The sequence below is a fragment of the Lissotriton vulgaris genome, chromosome 7 (assembly GCF_964263255.1).
Source record: "Lissotriton vulgaris chromosome 7, aLisVul1.2, whole genome shotgun sequence".
NCBI lineage: Eukaryota > Metazoa > Chordata > Amphibia > Caudata > Salamandridae > Lissotriton > Lissotriton vulgaris.
This window is the reverse complement of record NC_141695.1, coordinates 260396113-260414532: the sequence shown is the minus strand read 5'-3', so window position 1 is coordinate 260414532 and position 18420 is coordinate 260396113. Positions and strand designations below refer to the sequence as shown.

At 43.9% G+C, this 18420-nt stretch overlaps 1 long non-coding RNA gene across 1 annotated transcript in view; it reads right to left on the bottom strand.

Moving 5' to 3' along the window:
- The window catches only part of LOC147701330 (uncharacterized), a 68426-nt gene that overhangs the window by 28088 nt on the left and 21918 nt on the right, over positions 1–18420 (bottom strand). The window contains exon 2 of the long non-coding RNA XR_015297449.1: positions 821–856. This is a non-coding gene — a long non-coding RNA (uncharacterized LOC147701330). The remainder of the gene's footprint in view (positions 1–820; positions 857–18420) is intronic.

Genomic DNA, 18420 nt, shown 5'->3' with positions numbered 1-18420 from the left:
TATCTATTATGTGGTTTTCACTTTTTTTTATATATCTTTATTCAAATTTTTTACACCACAAAAATTTTTTCCCCTCTCCCAACCCCCCACCCCCTCCCACCGGTCAGACAGAACGTAAAATAAATACAGTACATTACCATGACATTTAAATAGAATATCTCACGTATAAACAATTGCTATTTGAGATACAAATTATACAATTTATACAATAATTCTGATTCAGTTCCTGTTTTGCAGCTGGCACCATTCTAGCAGGGGAGACCACATTTTTAAGCCAATTTTGCATTGTCTCCTGCCCTTTCGCCTGTATGTAGAAATCTCCATATTTGAGATTGCCAAGAATCTAGATAACCATTGATTGAAAGAGGGGGGTCAGCATCTAGCCATGCAGAGGAAATACATGATCTAAATTCCGCCATAGCTATGAATATAAGTTCATGTCCTACCAGGGCTTTATTAGGATCTGCGGCCCCAAGTAAAATACTGTCGCTAGATAAGCCTACCGGGCTTCCTAATACTGTTGTTAGAATTTTCTCAATTTCTTGCTTAAGTGATTTTAACCCTATACAAGTTGAAAAGATGGGCACGGCGCCAGCACTGTACAACCCACACCTAGGACAACATGTGCTTTTTCCGCTCCCCCATTTAGCTATCCTATCAGGTATTATGTGGTTTTCAGGTGGAGATTATAAATTACCAAACTGCAAACAAATTTAAACAATAACAAGACTTTTTTATATGTTTATTTTTAGCTTTTGTTAATGTTCAACATTGAACACCTTAGCAAGCGATAAAAACAGATGGTTAAAAGAATTCTTACTTTTGGTTGCTCCATCCACCCCCATGAAGGAAACATCTGTGAATAGAGAACACACGCAACAATGTCAGTTCATCATATGGCCAGTTAGTGAGGCTGTACATGGACTGTGTTAGTATAATCCTGTGATAAATCATATAGGGATTTGATGAGGGTAATACAAAATAAAATTACATCAATAAATAATTTGGTTCTATTAACACATAAAAAGCCACATGCGACTTTTCAAGATTCCCTTTCATGCGCTTACACTATATTTGAAGGGTGCTTTTGCAGTATGATTTTCAACCACTTGTAGTGTCCTGCGATGGGTCATATCATTAAAGGCTTTGCTGGCTCAGCGTAGAGCGACCATCTGTCTTATGAATCTCCGATATGTAAAGTGAATTCATGTACCCACTCATTCTCCAAGGTGTCGCTTGGTATTCTGACGATACCGGTCAGAACAAACTGGCAGGATTTTCCTCTTCCTCTTTCTCAGTTATGCTCTCTCAAATAATGCTCTAATTTGGAGTAATATGGGTTTAACTGAATTCACTATGCAGGCACATAAATATAAGCACTGGGCTGACTATGTGCTGGGCAGGCACAGACCATCAAGATACAGACCCAGCGCACGTACACCAAATGGTTACATGGCGCTGGAGTCCATGGGGTGCTACCACTTGAGAGGTTTAGTCATATGTCTGGCGGAAGAGTCAGGTCTTTAAAAGTTTCCTAAACTGAGCGTAGGACATCAGTAATCTAATCACCAGGGGGAGAGAATTCCAGAATTGAGGGGCCAAGACTGCAAATCTTAGTCCTCCTTGTGTCTTACGTTTAAAGGACGGGATGACCAGAAGATTCAGATGAGAGCACCTGAGATCCCGAGAAGGGACGTAGTGCTGAATCTGAGAAGATAGAAATGCCGGGCTGTTTCCATAGAGAGCTTTAAAGATGATGCACCCCAGCTTAAATGTGCAAGGTTTGGCTACTGGGAGCCAGTGTAATCTTTCCATTACTGGAGTTACATGGTGCCATTTGGGCTGATGGTAAATTAATCTGGCCGCCTGGTTTTGCACAAGCTGCAAATGTTTTAGTTGATATGCCGGAAATCCAACATAGAGTGGGTTGGCAAAATCAATGCAGGAGATGACTAAGGCCAGAACAACTTGGGTCAGGGTTTCTGTGGTAAGGAATCTTGTGATCTTTCAGATCCTTCGAAGCTGAAAGAAACAGGAGAAAACCACTATCCCAATCTGATGATGATAATGCCCAGACTTTTGTTTGTAGTGAACAACACAAAGTACCCAAACCACAGTGACTCAATACGTTTTTTTGATACAGGGTAAGAAACCAATTTATTGTCGCTTCCCTAGACACCATTATTTTGTGTCAATCATTTTGTATTTTTTATATTTTCAAAGAATTGCTGACAGAAAAAGACATTGATTGCAAATATTTACAAGGCTAAACAAACTTTAACAAACATTAAAGGCAAAGACTATTTACACATTTATAAACCATTATGTCACACATTAGAAAGTATTCTCACATCAGACATTAAATAAAACGATTATTGAAAAAAGAATACAAACATTTTTATCACAAACAACAAAAAAATTGCAAACACTGAATGAGAGAAACTAGGGGTTGGGAGGATAGAATATAAGTAATTAAATGACTTATATATATTTTAATGCAGGACCAGCCGGACCTAGCTTTTGTACAACAATGATACTTTGTATCTCCCAAACAACACTGCCGACGCGTTTCTAGACCTGACTGGAGTCACTGGTCTGTCATCAGGGCTGTATGTGTCTTGTATCAAGGCTGCTCAATGTAGAATTTCAGAGGGGGTCTTTTGGAGGTCCGTTTAAATGAATAGCGTGGCCGAACAGAGAAGCCATTTACTTTGGGTAGTGCCGAGTGCTGGCAGGATCCATTAGGAGCGGCGTAACCATCAATTTTGATTCTTTATTTGATCTCTCGTTTGCGCATGAAAGGGGTTGTTAATTTCAGCGTTCTGTAGCTGGAGCTGCTGCTCTGTTCTGCTGGATTCGAATTTCTCTCAATAGTCGTTTGACAGAAATTGAGAGAAATATCATTTGGAGGTCATCAGCATAGTTGAAGGTGCCAACCTTCCTTTCTCTGAGTGAGTAGATCAGGGACAGTAGATACCGATTAAAAAGAGGCAGGCGGTGAGAGAGAGGAGCTCTGTGGCACCCCACAGGATAATTTGATTTTGGGGGAGGAGAAGTGAGCAAGGCGGTAAGCTGGAGAGCAGTTACTGAGAAAGGATAAGAGCCACTCTAGGGCCAGGCCCTGGAACTCAGACTTACTGACACGATCGGCCAGAAGATCATGGTCAACCGTGTCAAAGGCTGGCAACAGATCAAGGAGTACCAAGGCCTGGGTAATGCCCTTATCAGCCCACCTCCTAAGTTCGTCCACAACCATGAGGATAACGGTGAGGATGACAATAAAGGAGCTGAGGCAGCTAGCCCCATGTGCTTCCAAAACCTTAGCCAAATAGGGGAGCAGAGAGATAGGGCGATAGTTCATAAGGGCTTCGGGGTCTGACCCTTTTTCTTCAAGAGGGGAACCATTTCCACTTCTTTAAATACATTTGGAACAGTGCCCGGCTTGAGGGAATTATTCAGGAGTGCGAGAGGAGGTTCCGAGCAAATGAAAAAAGCTCCCAATAACAGTCAGTAGGGGAGCCGGATCCAACCTTCCTTAGAAAGCTTAAAAAGGCTTCTCTGGAAATGAGAGGGACCATTTCTAGCAATTGAGAGTTCCTGAATGTGGATGGTTGGGCTATGGGAGAGATAATAATGGGTATGCTAGACTTATTGGTGGCAATTCTTTTGATATAAGAGGTATTGAGGGAGTCAAATAGAGCTTGAGTGGGGGCAGGTTTTGCTGTGACTCTATCTGGCTTGCATAGTTCAGCCAGAATAGAGAAGATTTCATTGGATTTGTTAGCAGAGCTTAATATCTTGTTAGAAAAATAGGCGGTCTTGGTTTGTAAAATGGTGTTTTTATATTCTATAAGCTAGATTACAAGTATATCTGTTTTGTCTGAGGAGTAATTTTGCCTCCAGTTACGTTCTGCTTGACAAATATCATATCTAAAATATTGTAGGCATTTTTATGTATAAATAAATATATATATATATATATATAACCTACTGGCAGTCGCCAGTAGGTAGTTATAGTTAGGACCTAGTTTCCATAGGAAATCCGCAACATTCTATTTGGAATAACATTGGCGCCGGTCGACGAATCTTCACGAAATTCTCCAAGAAGATGGGGCGCTCTGCTACTTCCCTGAAAGTTTGGGGGTGATTGGTCAAGCGGGGACCGAGAAAAAGAGGGTGCCGAAATGTGTTTTCCCCATGCAATTTTCCATAGGGACCTTTAAGACGGGCTACAGGACGAACTGCTGAATGGAATTACACCAAATTTGGCAAAAAGGTAGAGTTTGGTTCGCAGATGACTGTTTTTGTTAAATGGTGTAAATCCGGTCGGTAGTTCCTGAGAAAATCAAAAGTAAAATCACAGATATATCTATAGACAAAGTACTGTCCGAGGATTATACGCGTACCCTCCCGAGCACGAGCTGCATGCTAATTGGCTGTCAACACTCCAAACCAGGAAGTGTTGGCAGCCATCTTGTGCCTCGAGGCACAAGAAAACAGAAAAAGAAATGCGAAAAACAAGAAAATGGGGCAGGGTAGAAACACCCTGACCCCCTAGGCCTGCTTAGGGGGTCCCACAAGGACCCACAAGGCCCTAAAAAAAATATCTACTTTTTTCCCCCGCGGTATCTGGGAGGAGGCCACGCCCCCTCCCTGCAACACTCTGCCAACGCGCCCCCTGGTGCGTTAGCAGAGGGGGAAGTAATTCCCCTTGAATACTGGGGATCCCTGAGGGACAAGTAGCCCACCAGGAACCTCCAGTATGCGCCAAGGGGCTGCGTTGCAGAGAGGTGTAATGAGGCCACGCCCCTTTTTACACCTCTCTGCAACGCAGCCCCCTGGTGCATAGTGAGGGTTCCTGGTGGGCTAGTTGGCCCCCAGGGACCCCCCCAGTATTCAAGGGGACATAATCCCCCAATTTAGAATGCGCCACAGGGTGCGTTTGCACAGTGGTGAAGGTAGGGGGCAGGGCTTGAGGTGATGGATTGCACCACTCTGCAAACCCGCCCCCTGACATGTTTGCAGAGGGGGAACTAATTCCTCTTGAATACTGGGGGTCCCTGGGGGCCAACTAGCCCAACAGGTATCTCCAGTATGCGCCAGGGGGCTACATTGCAGACAGCTGTTCAGAGGCCATGCCCCTTTTTACACCTCTTTGAAACGCAGCTCTGTGGTGCTTACTGGAGGGTACCTAGTGGGGCAGTTTGACCCTAGGGAGCCTTAGGATTGAAAGGGACTAAATCTCTCAACTTAGAGCGGTGACAGGGCGCGTTTAGACAGTGGTGAAGGGAGGGGACGGGGCCTGACTTGATGTGTGCAAACCCGCCCTGTGGCGCGTTTTAAGATGGGGAAAAAATTCAACTTCAAACCTGATGGACCATGAGGGCCAAGTAGTCCACCAGGTGTTTCCAGGAAGCACCACTGTACTGCTTTGCAGAGAGGTGGTGCATGCCGTGCCCCATTTTACATCTCTCTGCTATGCAGCTCTGTGGCGCTTACTGGATGTAGTACGAATTCCAATTTACTCACCTGTTATCAGGAGAGACCTCAGTGCTGCATCTTTGAGCCCAGCACTGATCCTCAAACATAATTCTAACCATACTTACCAGTAACTTGAATTTCCTTCCATAGGCTAACATTGACTGGTTTCACTTGGAAATTCTTCTAAGTGTGGAGTTTTGAAACTTTAAAAAATCCCTCTAAAATCAGCTGAACTAAGAATTCCGATTTACTCACCTGCTATCAAGAGAGACCTCAGTGCTGCATCTTTCAGCCCACTACTGATCGTGAAAAGTAATTCTAACCGTACTTACAGTAACTTGAATTTCCTTCCATAGGATATCATTGCCTGCTATATAAAATATATATAAATTTAAAAATATATAAAATAAAAAAACAAATATTACAAATTCAATATTTATAAAAACATTTTTTTCCAATGTATATTAAAAATATTTAATGTAATAAAAAATATCTAAAAATGAATAGTTTAAAACAATGTAGTAAATCAGTATAAAAAATATAACAATTAATACATTTATAAATTATAATTTACAAAACCTTTGAAATTCACTGAAAAAAACATAGGTTTCATCCACGTTATAGTTAGGAATTAGCATTTAAAAAACCTTAGAAATGCACTGAAAACACCATAGATTTCATTTATAGTTAGTTCAGCTAACTATAACTCGCGCGCCCGCAATCCACTGCTGATGACATCACATATTACATCACTCATGACACTGTCAGTGACATCACTCATGACATCACTGATGACATCTCAAATGACATCATCCTTGTTAAAGAGTGGCAGACCTAAACTAAAATTTTCAAAACAATGGAGATACCAATACCAGTTAGAACAACCTATTCAGTAATTCCAAAATCTACATACACATCCACTCATTCACCAACAGTTCCATATAGTCACTCATACATGTACTCACTCATCATATGTACTCATACACCTATAGATTCTGTTACACACCTACACTCATACATAAAGTTACTCACACACATACTCACACATGCAAATAATGTATCAAACAACCATTTACTTGCATATACAGCTATACACACACCACTACACTTACTTCTACAGAAACGTATACATACTATCTTAAACAATCACTTATAGAAACACATACTTATTTACACAGGAACTCTACCAATCTCTCACTCTCATATAAAATCACTTAATATACATCAATACTTATGTATACTAGTTTAAAACATATGTAGTTACTCATAAAGACACTATTGAGACAGTCATTCACTCACTAACACACCCATACACACACTCATCCACCCATATAGTCCTGCACACATGTTGTCTTCAAAACACATACAAACAGTGAGTCAGTCATTCATGCATCTATGCGCTAAGTAATACCCCCACCAAACCATACAGACACTCATACTGATACTAAAAAAACTAACTAATATCCCATATAGACACTCATGTAGCTTCTCACCAACCCATGCAGCCACTTATACACAAAGTGAGACACGCATACAGGTATTTACATATTTAAACATTACTCGCTAATACATGTATTTACTAAGATACACTTAATAAGTCAGTTATACAATCAATTTTACCAAATAAACATCCATTTAAACACTTATTTACCCATTTATTCTTCCATCGACCGTTAGATATACATATATAAAGAATATTTATTTTCCAGAAATACACACATTCACTGGATGATGTCATCAGTGATGTCATCAGTGATGTCATTTGAGATGTCATCAGTGATGTCCATGTTATGAGTGATGTAATATGTGACGTCATCAGCAGTGGATTGCGGGTGCGCAAGTTATAGTTAGCTGAACTAACTATAACGGGGGAATATATATATATATGTATATTCATGAAAAAAAACACCGGCTTCAGGGACGTTATAGTTAGTTTGACATTTCACTCATACAAAACCAGAGAAATTCAGCCGTTATAGTTAGTTCAACTAACTATAACTCGTGCCATCGCAATGCATTGCTAATGATGTCACATATTACATCATTATGGACATGGTCAGTGACATCACTGATGACATCACTGATGACATCCTCCAAGTCTCGGGGGAAAAACAAGGAGAAAGCAGTGAAAAGGAGGGAAAAACATGGAGATTTTACTATAAAAGTGGGGAAAAAGCAAGAGGAAGACAGGAGCAAGAGCAATGCGGCAGCTCGGGAGAGTTATCAAAAGCCCCATTTCTCCAGTCAGGGACCCATTGCTTCTTCCTCGGATTTTGCAGAGGGGCACAATGCAATAATAATGTAAAATGATAAAATAATAGATACAAATTGGTACAGGTCATAAGCATTGAATGTCAATTATATTTGAGCTCCATTACAAGAGAGAATTTGCAATGCTTAAAATCTATGATTCTGAAAATGCCTATCAATATCTGAATGTTGGGGGTACAAAGTAAATTCGGATTTGTAATGGATAGACAGTACTTGGCATTTCTAACTGCAAACCAAGTCATGATTACAATGGTCCACAACAATATCTCTCATAAAAGAAGATGTTATGACTTAGCCTAAAAATGGGAAATGAAAAGCAGACATGAACAGTTACCCATACATGAACAATAAGTTGGGAAATATTGGCTAAGTTAAGAGAGGCAGACTTTATTTTTAATGAAGGCCTGCAAGTATGATTTGCTACAATACAGAATTCTGAATGGATGGCTGCAAGCATCGATTTGTATAAATACGCTAATAAGTAATATCCTGTAAATAACCACTCTACACCTTAAACTGGGCAAATCAGGAACTAACTGAGCAGACAAACCCAATCTCAATTAGTAGGCTATTGCCAGCGCAGCTGACTTTTTGAAGCCACTGGCCGTCCTTTCAATGAGCAGGTGCAAAGATGTCCCTACCACAAGTGACTATGCCCACCACTATACTCACCTACAGGCAGATGTCCATAGGTCCTTTGTTCCAACCTTCCAAGGGGCACGTGCTGAAGGATGTACTTAGCATGTGCCACCTCTTTGTGGTGCATTGTTATTGCACGGCCTGACAGCTCCTTTAAATATGTGTCCATGTTTGTAATATGGCACAGGCACTGTGGCAAAGTGTTTCTTCATGTGCATGGGACTACACCCCCATGCAAATGAGGAAACACCCGCTCAAGATCACACCAGCACACATTTAGCGCATTACAGTCTGAATTACAGAAGGGACTGCTCAGGCGCCTGTGGCCCCTTCTGTAATACCAAAGTGCCTAGGGGAAAGAAAGCAGTTATGCATATCTGCTGCACATATGGGGCACTTAGTGTAATATGGCCCCTAGGGAAAATTTATATCTCCTCCTTCATATGCCAATGATTGCTGTCCAACATCTGTACAAATTATAATCTAAAAGAAAGCAGCGCTTGTTTTCTACCTCTCTGTTTTCTTAGTAGTTTACACACTCTTATGAAAAATTGTGCTCTTTACTATGGTAACTCGTTATATGTTTTGGAGTTCATGTATACTCACAAAGGACGAGAAGAAGAAGGAAGAGTTTGATTTTCATCATCATGGAATTCTGCTTCTTTGGTGGCTCGTAGGAACAAATCTGAATCTGAAACAAACAGAGAATGTTTCATTGTTCAATTGATTACCTGCTCCAGTAGTGAAGGCATTAGAAATTGGGTTGCTGGTTGACTGGGGTGCAAGTCAGGTGAAGCAGCAACCACAATCCTAGTCAGTGTAAAGGGCAGGCAAACCCTAACTTAAACTGTGGTCACCCTCTGGTTCCTTGGCAGAGAGCAGTCAGAGTTAACTTAGAAGCTGTGTATAAAGTATTTGTGCAACACTTCAAACAGTATAACAATGAAATCACCACACAAAAAGATCCCACACAAGGATAGAACAATAGATCTGACTTTAAGAAATGAAACAAGACCAAAACAACAAAAATCCAATTAGTAGAACTGAAGATATTGATTTTTTAATTTTATAGTATAAACAAGGACTGCAAAGCACTACTGTGGATATCGGGTTGTGACGGACCGAGATCGTCACAAGTTCAGGCTGACCGAGATGGTGAGTGGGCTTGCTAAAGGGGCCCAGTTGGGTATGCTGAACAAAGTACCATAAACCCTGGTTGCTGAGAGTTGTGTGGCTCCTTCTTGAAGATGCGTTGTGCAGCAGATGCAATGCATTGGTTCCGAGATGAGGAAAGTCTGCGGTTCGAGGTGCTATTGCGTCGACTTTGAGGATCCTGTTGATGGGGCATGGGATGTGAAGTCCGGTCTGAGGATGTGGGGTGGAGCAGAGGTGAGGTGTCGATTCCGAGGAGTGGTGAAGCTGCGATGCGGAGTTTACGCATTGTCATATAGCAGCCATCGATGAAGGATGAGAGGAGCTTGTGTCTTTAAAAGCGTTTGTCGTATCATTCCTGGTAGCAGTGGACACACCAAACACTAGACACAGGTTAGTGGTTGCAATCTTCTTTTATTGGTTATAACAGGAGTGGTCATCTGCACGTCTGTCCTCTGGTCAGTCCTGGTTCTGTGTGTCATCCTTCCTGTCCCCTAGCCGGATGTGGTGTCCGGTGACCTGGTCACCTCCCTCATGACCCACAGGGTCCTAACGTCCATCTGTCCTGTTGCCCTGTCTGTCGTCTGTTTGTCAGGTCACGACATGTGGTACGGTTCTAATGATCAATTCTGCGCCACCACCCTTTTACATCATTGACTCATTGTTGCAGTGAGAGAGAGAGAGAGAGAGAGAGAGAGAGAGAGAGAGAGAGAGAGAGAGAGAGATAGAGAGAGAGATGTCATCATTGACTCGTCTCTCTACATTCTGACTCCTATGTTTTATCGCTTAGTCTCTTTGTCTCCTTGCATTCATTTTCGGTCACTGTTCTCTGCCATCGTCTTTTTCTTTTGTTTGGTTGTTGTCCTCCTGCTGCTCTCCGCGGGCCAGCTTCTATTTTTCCACTTCTGACTCCTTGTCGTGCGCCCAATGTCCTGGGCCAGCTGGCGCTACCTCTGTTGGCTCCTCTCTTTCTACGGCCGCCCTTTGCTTTGTCTGGTCTTTCAGTTATTCTTTTTCGTGCCCTTCCTCTTTCTCTGGTCCCTGTTTCTTTTCTTTGCTTGTTTTCAGCATGTTGCTCATTTTCCTTTTTGTTGTACGTCATAGTTATGAGACCCATTGTTTGGGCGGCGTTGCTGCTTAGCAGGCATGGTCCTGGTATGTCGCCTTTCAGCACATGTATGTCTTCTTTGTTCTTTTTGTCTTTATATGTCAGTTCCCTTGTGAACTTTCTCAAGTTTGTTACCTCTTTCCTTGACCCCCAGGTGAAGATCTTCACTTTGGACGCTCTCAGTGTCGGCTTTGACTCCATTTTCTCGTATTCTGATGCACAAATGACATTGCATGTTGCACCACTGTCTAGTACAAATTCTGCTTCATGTTCTCCGACTCCTATCTTTGCCAGGTCCATCTTTTCCTGGGTGCTATTGCCTGTGCGAGTTGTTGTTTCTCCTTTTCTGTTTTCCCCACTCAGTTTTATGTGGACCTCCGACATGTGGTATAGTCTTTCCACTTTCTCTTCTTCCTCATCTTCGCCTGATCCTCGCGATGAGCTTCTTGTTTCTCTGTCGACATATCTGACGTGTCTTGTTGTCGACTCTTGTTGTCTTCCTGTTGTTCTCCTGTCATCTCTGAGTTGTGCGCTTTGGCACATACTACCGTAATTATTCCTCCCGTTACATCTCCTGCAGGTCTGGCCAAACGCGGGGCACGGACCTCTGTGTGGAAATTCCATTCCACATTTGTAGCATGTTCCTTCGTGTTGTCTCCTCTCTGTTTGTTCTCCCCGGTCATTCCTCCACCGGCCTGTGCGATATTTGTTCGTCACGTAGTGTGCAGTTTCTATTTCAACGTTCTTCCCTCTTTCAATTTCTTTAGCATGTGCCATTGCTCTCGCCTCTACTCTTGCCAGAGACAGGATGTTCTCCAATGAGATCGGTTCTTTGAGGATTCTTGCACTGAATCCTCTGTCGCGACAGCCTTCAATGATCCGTAGTCGTATTGCTTGTTCGTTGTCAAACTTGTCAAATTCACAATGTGGCACTAATTTTCTCAGCCTTGTCGCAAAGTCATCCAGCGTCTCATCCACTTGTTGACATGCAATAGTGAATGTGTATCGTTCGAAGTCAATATTCCGTTGTGGGTCGAATTTGGCCGTTAGGCATTTCTTTAGTGTCTCATGTGTCTTTATTTCTTCGGCTGGTAGTGTCACTAGAAGTTCTTCGATGTCATCCCCTGCTAGGTTCAGCAGTAGCCCTAGTCTCTTTCCTTCTGTTACGTCTGTTGCTTCCATATATCTTTTGAACCGTCTGATCCACTTCTCCCACCTTATTCCTGTTTGTGGCTCCGATAGGTTGAACGGCAGTGGCCTCCTGTATTGTGCGCTGGGCTTCGGGTCTGCCATCCTTGCCTTTATCTGCTCTTTCTCCTTTCTCTTTATCTTCTTTTCTCTTTATCTTCTTTCCTCTTTTCTTCTTCTTTTCTCTATATCACTTTGTTTTCTTAAGTCTTTTGCTTCTTTTTCTCTTTGTTTCTCTTTGTCCAGCCTTTATTTGCTGTCTTTGGCTTTGTCTGTGCTTTATTTCTTTTCTTCCTCTTCTAACTCGGCACTTTCCTTTTGTTTACGATCTTTTTCTGACTTTAAAATGGCCGCCTCGTCGTCCTGCCTTCCTATTGGCTCGTTTGCCTGATCCCAAAATGGCCGCCGATAGTCTCGCGATACTTCGCAGCCAATCGCGCTATTGCCTGACCTCAAAATGGCCGCCCGCACGATGCTGCTTGCTGATTGGCTCTCACGCCTGACCTCAAAATGGCCACCGAAACTCTCGCGTGAGCTCGGGCCAGTCCTTTGAACTTCGCGCTGCTCTGCACGGCGCTTACCGGCAGAGTCTGTTCTTCTCTCGCGGCGGTTGGGGTGGGCTCCCACGTCGCTGGTCTTCTTTGTTGGCGCTTTGGGCAGTCTTCTGGGCCCCTCTTCTTCTTCTGGGCACGATGCGATCCAGGGTGGGCTCCTGGTCTAAAATCGCCGTTTTCTGCCGATGAGCACGCAGATGGGTACGTCGCTTCGTCGCCAGTTGTCGTATCGTTCCTGGTAGCAGTGGACACACCAAACACCAGACACAGGTTAGTGGTTGCAATCTTCTTTTATTGGCTTTAACAGGAGCGGTCATCTGCACGTCTGTCCTCTGGTCAGTCCTGGTTCTGTGTGTCGTCCTTCCTGTCCCCTAGCTGGATGTGGTGTCCGGTGACCTGGTCACCTCCCTCATGACCCACAGGGTCCTAACGTCCATCTGTCCTGTTGCCCTGTCTGTCGTCTGTTTGTCAGGTCACGACAGTGTTGTGCAGTAGCAGTTCAAAGGCAATGCAAGGTCCCAAGATGTGGGAGGTGGCAGCCATGCAAGTTTTTTGCGACTGGTCCAATCCATGCAGCAGCAGTAATGCTTCAGTTCTGCTCTGGAATGCGCCACTCAGCTGAGAAGATGTGTTGGCCCTTCTCGGGGGTGCATCACTCAGCAGAGATGATGCATCAGTTCAGTTATGTCCCTGAGACCAGATCAGGAGGCCAGCCAGCCAGCCCTTGGAGTCACTCTGGACTGGGTCCAGTCCTTCTCACCCAGGCAAGAGGACAGCAGACAGCAATCGGCACAGCAAAGCAGGAGTCCAGCAGTCCAGCAGTCCAGACCAGGGTCTACCTTAGGGTTGACTTATATGTATAAAATGGGAAAGTTTGGAACTGGCAAAAAGTTTATTTTACCAGGTTGATATGGAGGTGTGAACTGCACACACAGGCTCTGCAATGGCAGGCCTTAAACATGGTGAAAATGCCACTTATGTGGGTGGCACAATCAGTAGTGCTGGCCCACTAGTAGCAGTTAATTTCCAGGACCTGGGTACATGTATTACCACTTAACCAGGGATATATAAGTAAATTAAATATGCCAATTTGGGATGAACAAATATTACCATGATTAGGGGAGTGAGCACAAGCAGTTTAGCACTGGTTATCAGTGGTAAAGTGTGCAGAGTCCTAATACCAGCAAAAGCGTGGTCAGAAAATGGAAAAGGAAGGCATAATGTTGGGTGGAAGACCATCCTAAAATTGTAAGGTCCAACAGAATGACATTGATTTTAAAGTTTCTACACATTGTATACTGTCTTTGACATTAACGCATTTGACTAATAACGTGTGCAGCCCAGTATGGATGGTTATTACTCCTCAAAAATAATGGTGAAGGCTACACAGGTTTAGCTACAATGAGGACATAATATATGTGCTAACAACTAACTCTTGTTAGAATGATATGAAGAAGCATATTGGCAACTTTAGCATATATATTAAACATGTTAAATTGTAAGTAAAGAATAAGGCAATTCATTACGTTTTTCAAGAGAAAGCCTTATATGTGATACACAAACTCAGCCTTTTTCTTAACTCTTTAGTTATTCAAAGCACTATTTGGAATGGGGAAATTGACAAAGTCAGTCAGACCATATGCTGTAGTACAGATTTGCAAGGTATGAATTTTGCAAATGATTTAGGGCCTGATTTATAGTTTGGCTGACCAATGCTCCATCAAAACAAGATGCATATCCTATCTGCTGTATTATACGTGCTATATATTGTAATAAACTTGTAATACGGTGCATGGGACATCCTCTTACATCCTCAAAGCTTTAAATCGGGCGCTTAATTGATTTTATTTGAAGAATATCTTTATAAAAGATCCACCATAGATTCTTAACTGTTTACAAAAATATCAGTATTTATTCATTGTAGCCTATGTTGTTCAGTAGAGTAGATTCACATGTTCACTTCTGTATCCCTTTAATGACTGCCTGAATCTTATCTGTGGACACCTGAACAAAATTAGGCCATGTGGACCATCCTCAGTACCTATACTCAGGTGGTACCAGTATGATTACATGGCCATCTCTATGTTCCAGATGATCCCTATCATCTGTGGGGTGGTCTAAATTTCCATCTTGTCCCCTGTCCTCTTTGAGTCCTCTTTGACCACCTACATGGATCTCCTTGAGAGACTACTTGCCATTGAGAGCATTACAATTCACCACTATTCTCAACACATTTGATAGTCTTCACTGCTTCAGACATCTAATATGTAATTCTCACCTGTTGGTCTCGGAAGATATGATGATAGGTCCCAACTTCCCACACCCACCAATGTCAGACCAAAATGTCAAAGCTAACACAGTAGATATGGGGGAAGAGGGAAAACAAAACAAGGAAAGGGAGAAGGGGGAAAAAGGCATTTATGTGATTCCTGAAGTGGAAATAAGGGTGTATGTATTACAAAAAGGATGTAGAATGAAAATAACACTGAGGTCCGATTTATAATGCGATAGGATAGCTACCTGGAGAATTCCCTTTTTCACTAAGGTGTATTGATATTTAACAAAATGGTTATTGATTTATATATATAAATATAAATATATATATATATATAAGTTTCACAAGTTGCCCAAAAGCGGAGTGCACTCCCTGTTAGCACTCTCCAGGTAAGGGAAGAAGCAAATGCAGTCGGCGCCCGCAGAGCCTGACGCGTTTCGGGTTCACCACCCTTCTTCATAGGCATATCTGCATATTGTGAGACTGCAAGCAAACAACAACCAGTTTCATTAGTCCCTCTTTTATTGCTACTACCATCTGAATCACCTGCGTATTCCCAAAGTTCCATCTCAGGTGATCAATTCAAAGCGATGTACGCTGGGACTGGAAGTTCATTATATCACCCAAGTGGGCTGCATGCAGTTCTCTCAATAAAATATATCCACATTCGCGAAAGCACTTGCAAGGCACTCCCCTGTTCAAATTTTGTGCAGACAGGTCCGTTCCGCCGATTCCAGAACCAGCAGTGGAACCGCTCTGATGTGCTGCGGTGCTCTCCCCGGCCGGGTCGGCCGTATTTATATAAGTTTCACAAGTTGCCCAAAAGCGGAGTGCACTCCCTGTTAGCACTCTCCAGGTAAGGGAAGAAGCAAATGCAGTCGGCGCCCGCAGAGCCTCACACGTTTCGGGTTCACCACCCTTCTTCATAGGCATATCTGCATATTGTGAGACTGCAAGCAAACAACAACCAGTTTCATTAGTCCCTCTTTTATTGCTACTACCATCTGAATCACCTGCGTATTCCCAAAGTTCCATATCAGGTGATCAATTCAAAGCGATGTACGCTGGGACTGGAAGTTCATTATATCACCCAAGTGGGCTGCATGCAGTTCTCTCAATAAAATATATCCACATTCGCGAAAGCACTTGCAAGGCACTCCCCTGTTCAAATTTTGTGCAGACAGGTCCGTTCCGCCGATTCCAGAACCAGCAGTGGAACTGCTCTGATGTGCAGCGGTGCTCTCCCCGGCCGGGTCGGCCGTATTTATATAAGTTTCACAAGTTGCCCAAAAGCGGAGTGCACTCCCTGTTAGCACTCTCCAGGTAAGGGAAGAAGCAAATGCAGTCGGCGCCCGCAGAGCCTGACGCGTTTCGGGTTCACCACCCTTCTTCATAGGCATATCTGCATATTGTGAGACTGCAAGCAAACAACAACCAGTTTCATTAGTCCCTCTTTTATTGCTACTACCATCTGAATCACCTGCGTATTCCCAAAGTTCCATCTCAGGTGATCAATTCAAAGCGATGTACGCTGGGACTGGAAGTTCATTATATCACCCAAGTGGGCTGCATGCAGTTCTCTCAATAAAATATATCCACATTCGCGAAAGCACTTGCAAGGCACTCCCCTGTTCAAATTTTGTGAAGACAGGTCCGTTCCGCCGATTCCAGAACCAGCAGTGGAACCGCTCTGATGTGCAGCGGTGCTCTCCCCGGCCGGGTCGGCCGTATTTATATAAGTTTCACAAGTTGCCCAAAAGCGGAGTGCACTCCCTGTAAGCACTCTCCAGGTAAGGGAAGAAGCAAATGCAGTCGGCGCCCGCAGAGCCTGGCGCGTTTCGGGTTCACCACCCTTCTTCATAGGCGTATCTGCATATTGTGAGACTGCAAGCAAACAACAACCAGTTTCATTAGTCCCTCTTTTATTGCTACTACCATCTGAATCACCTGCGTATTCCCAAAGTTCCATCTCAGGTGATCAATTCAAAGCGATGTACGCTGGGACTGGAAGTTCATTATATCACCCAAGTGGGCTGCATGCAGTTCTCTCAATAAAATATATCCACATTCGCGAAAGCACTTGCAAGGCACTCCCCTGTTCAAATTTTGTGCAGACAGGTCCGTTCCGCCAATTCCAGAACCAGCAGTGGAACCGCTCTGATGTGCAGCGGTGCTCTCCCCGGCCGGGTCGGCCGTATTTATATAAGTTTCACAAGTTGCCCAAAAGCGGAGTGCACTCCCTGTTAGCACTCTCCAGGTAAGGGAAGAAGCAAATGCAGTCGGCGCCCGCAGAGCCTCACGCGTTTCGGGTTCACCACCCTTCTTCATAGGCGTATCTGCATATTGTGAGACTGCAAGCAAACAACAACCAGTTTCATTAGTCCCTCTTTTATTGCTACTACCATCTGAATCACCTGCGTATTCCCAAAGTTCCATCTCAGGTGATCAATTCAAAGCGATGTACGCTGGGACTGGAAGTTCATTATATCACCCAAGTGGGCTGCATGCAGTTCTCTCAATAAAATATATCCACATTCGCGAAAGCACTTGCAAGGCACTCCCCTGTTCAAATTTTGTGCAGACAGGTCTGTTCCGCCGATTCCAGAACCAGCAGTGGAACCGCTCTGATGTGCAGCGGTGCTCTCCCCGGCCGGGTCGGCCGTATTTATATAAGTTTCACAAGTTGCCCAAAAGCGGAGTGCACTCCCTGTTAGCACTCTCCAGGTAAGGGAAGAAGCAAATGCAGTCGGCGCCCGCAGAGCCTGACGCGTTTCGGGTTCACCCACCCTTCTTAATAGGCATATCTGCATATTGTGAGACTGCAAGCAAACAACAACCAGTTTCATTAGTCCCTCTTTTATTGCTACTACCATCTGAATCACCTGCGTATTCCCAAAGTTCCATCTCAGGTGATCAATTCAAAGCGATGTACGCTGGGACTGGAAGTTCATTATATCACCCAAGTGGGCTGCATGCAGTTCTCTCAATAAAATATATCCACATTCGCGAAAGCACTTGCAAGGCACTCCCCTGTTCAAATTTTGTGCAGACAGGTCCGTTCCGCCGATTCCAGAACCAGCAGTGGAACCGCTCTGATGTGCAGCGGTGCTCTCCCCGGCCGGGTCGGCCGTATTTATATAAGTTTCACAAGTTGCCCAAAAGCGGAGTGCACTCCCTGTTAGCACTCTCCAGGTAAGGGAAGAAGCAAATGCAGTCGGCGCCCGCAGAGCCTGGCGCGTTTCGGGTTCACCACCCTTCTTCATAGGCGTATCTGCATATTGTGGGACTGCAAGCAAACAACAACCAGTTTCATTAGTCCCTCTTTTATTGCTACTACCATCTGAATCACCTGCGTATTCCCAAAGTTCCATCTCAGGTGATCAATTCAAAGCGATGTACGCTGGGACTGGAAGTTCATTATATCACCCAAGTGGGCTGCATGCAGTTCTCTCAATAAAATATATCCACATTCGCGAAAGCACTTGCAAGGCACTCCCCTGTTCAAATTTTGTGCAGACAGGTCCGTTCCGCCAATTCCAGAACCAGCAGTGGAACCGCTCTGATGTGCAGCGGTGCTCTCCCCGGCCGGGTCGGCCGTATTTATATAAGTTTCACAAGTTGCCCAAAAGCGGAGTGCACTCCCTGTTAGCACTCTCCAGGTAAGGGAAGAAGCAAATGCAGTCGGCGCCCGCAGAGCCTCACGCGTTTCGGGTTCACCACCCTTCTTCATAGGCGTATCTGCATATTGTGAG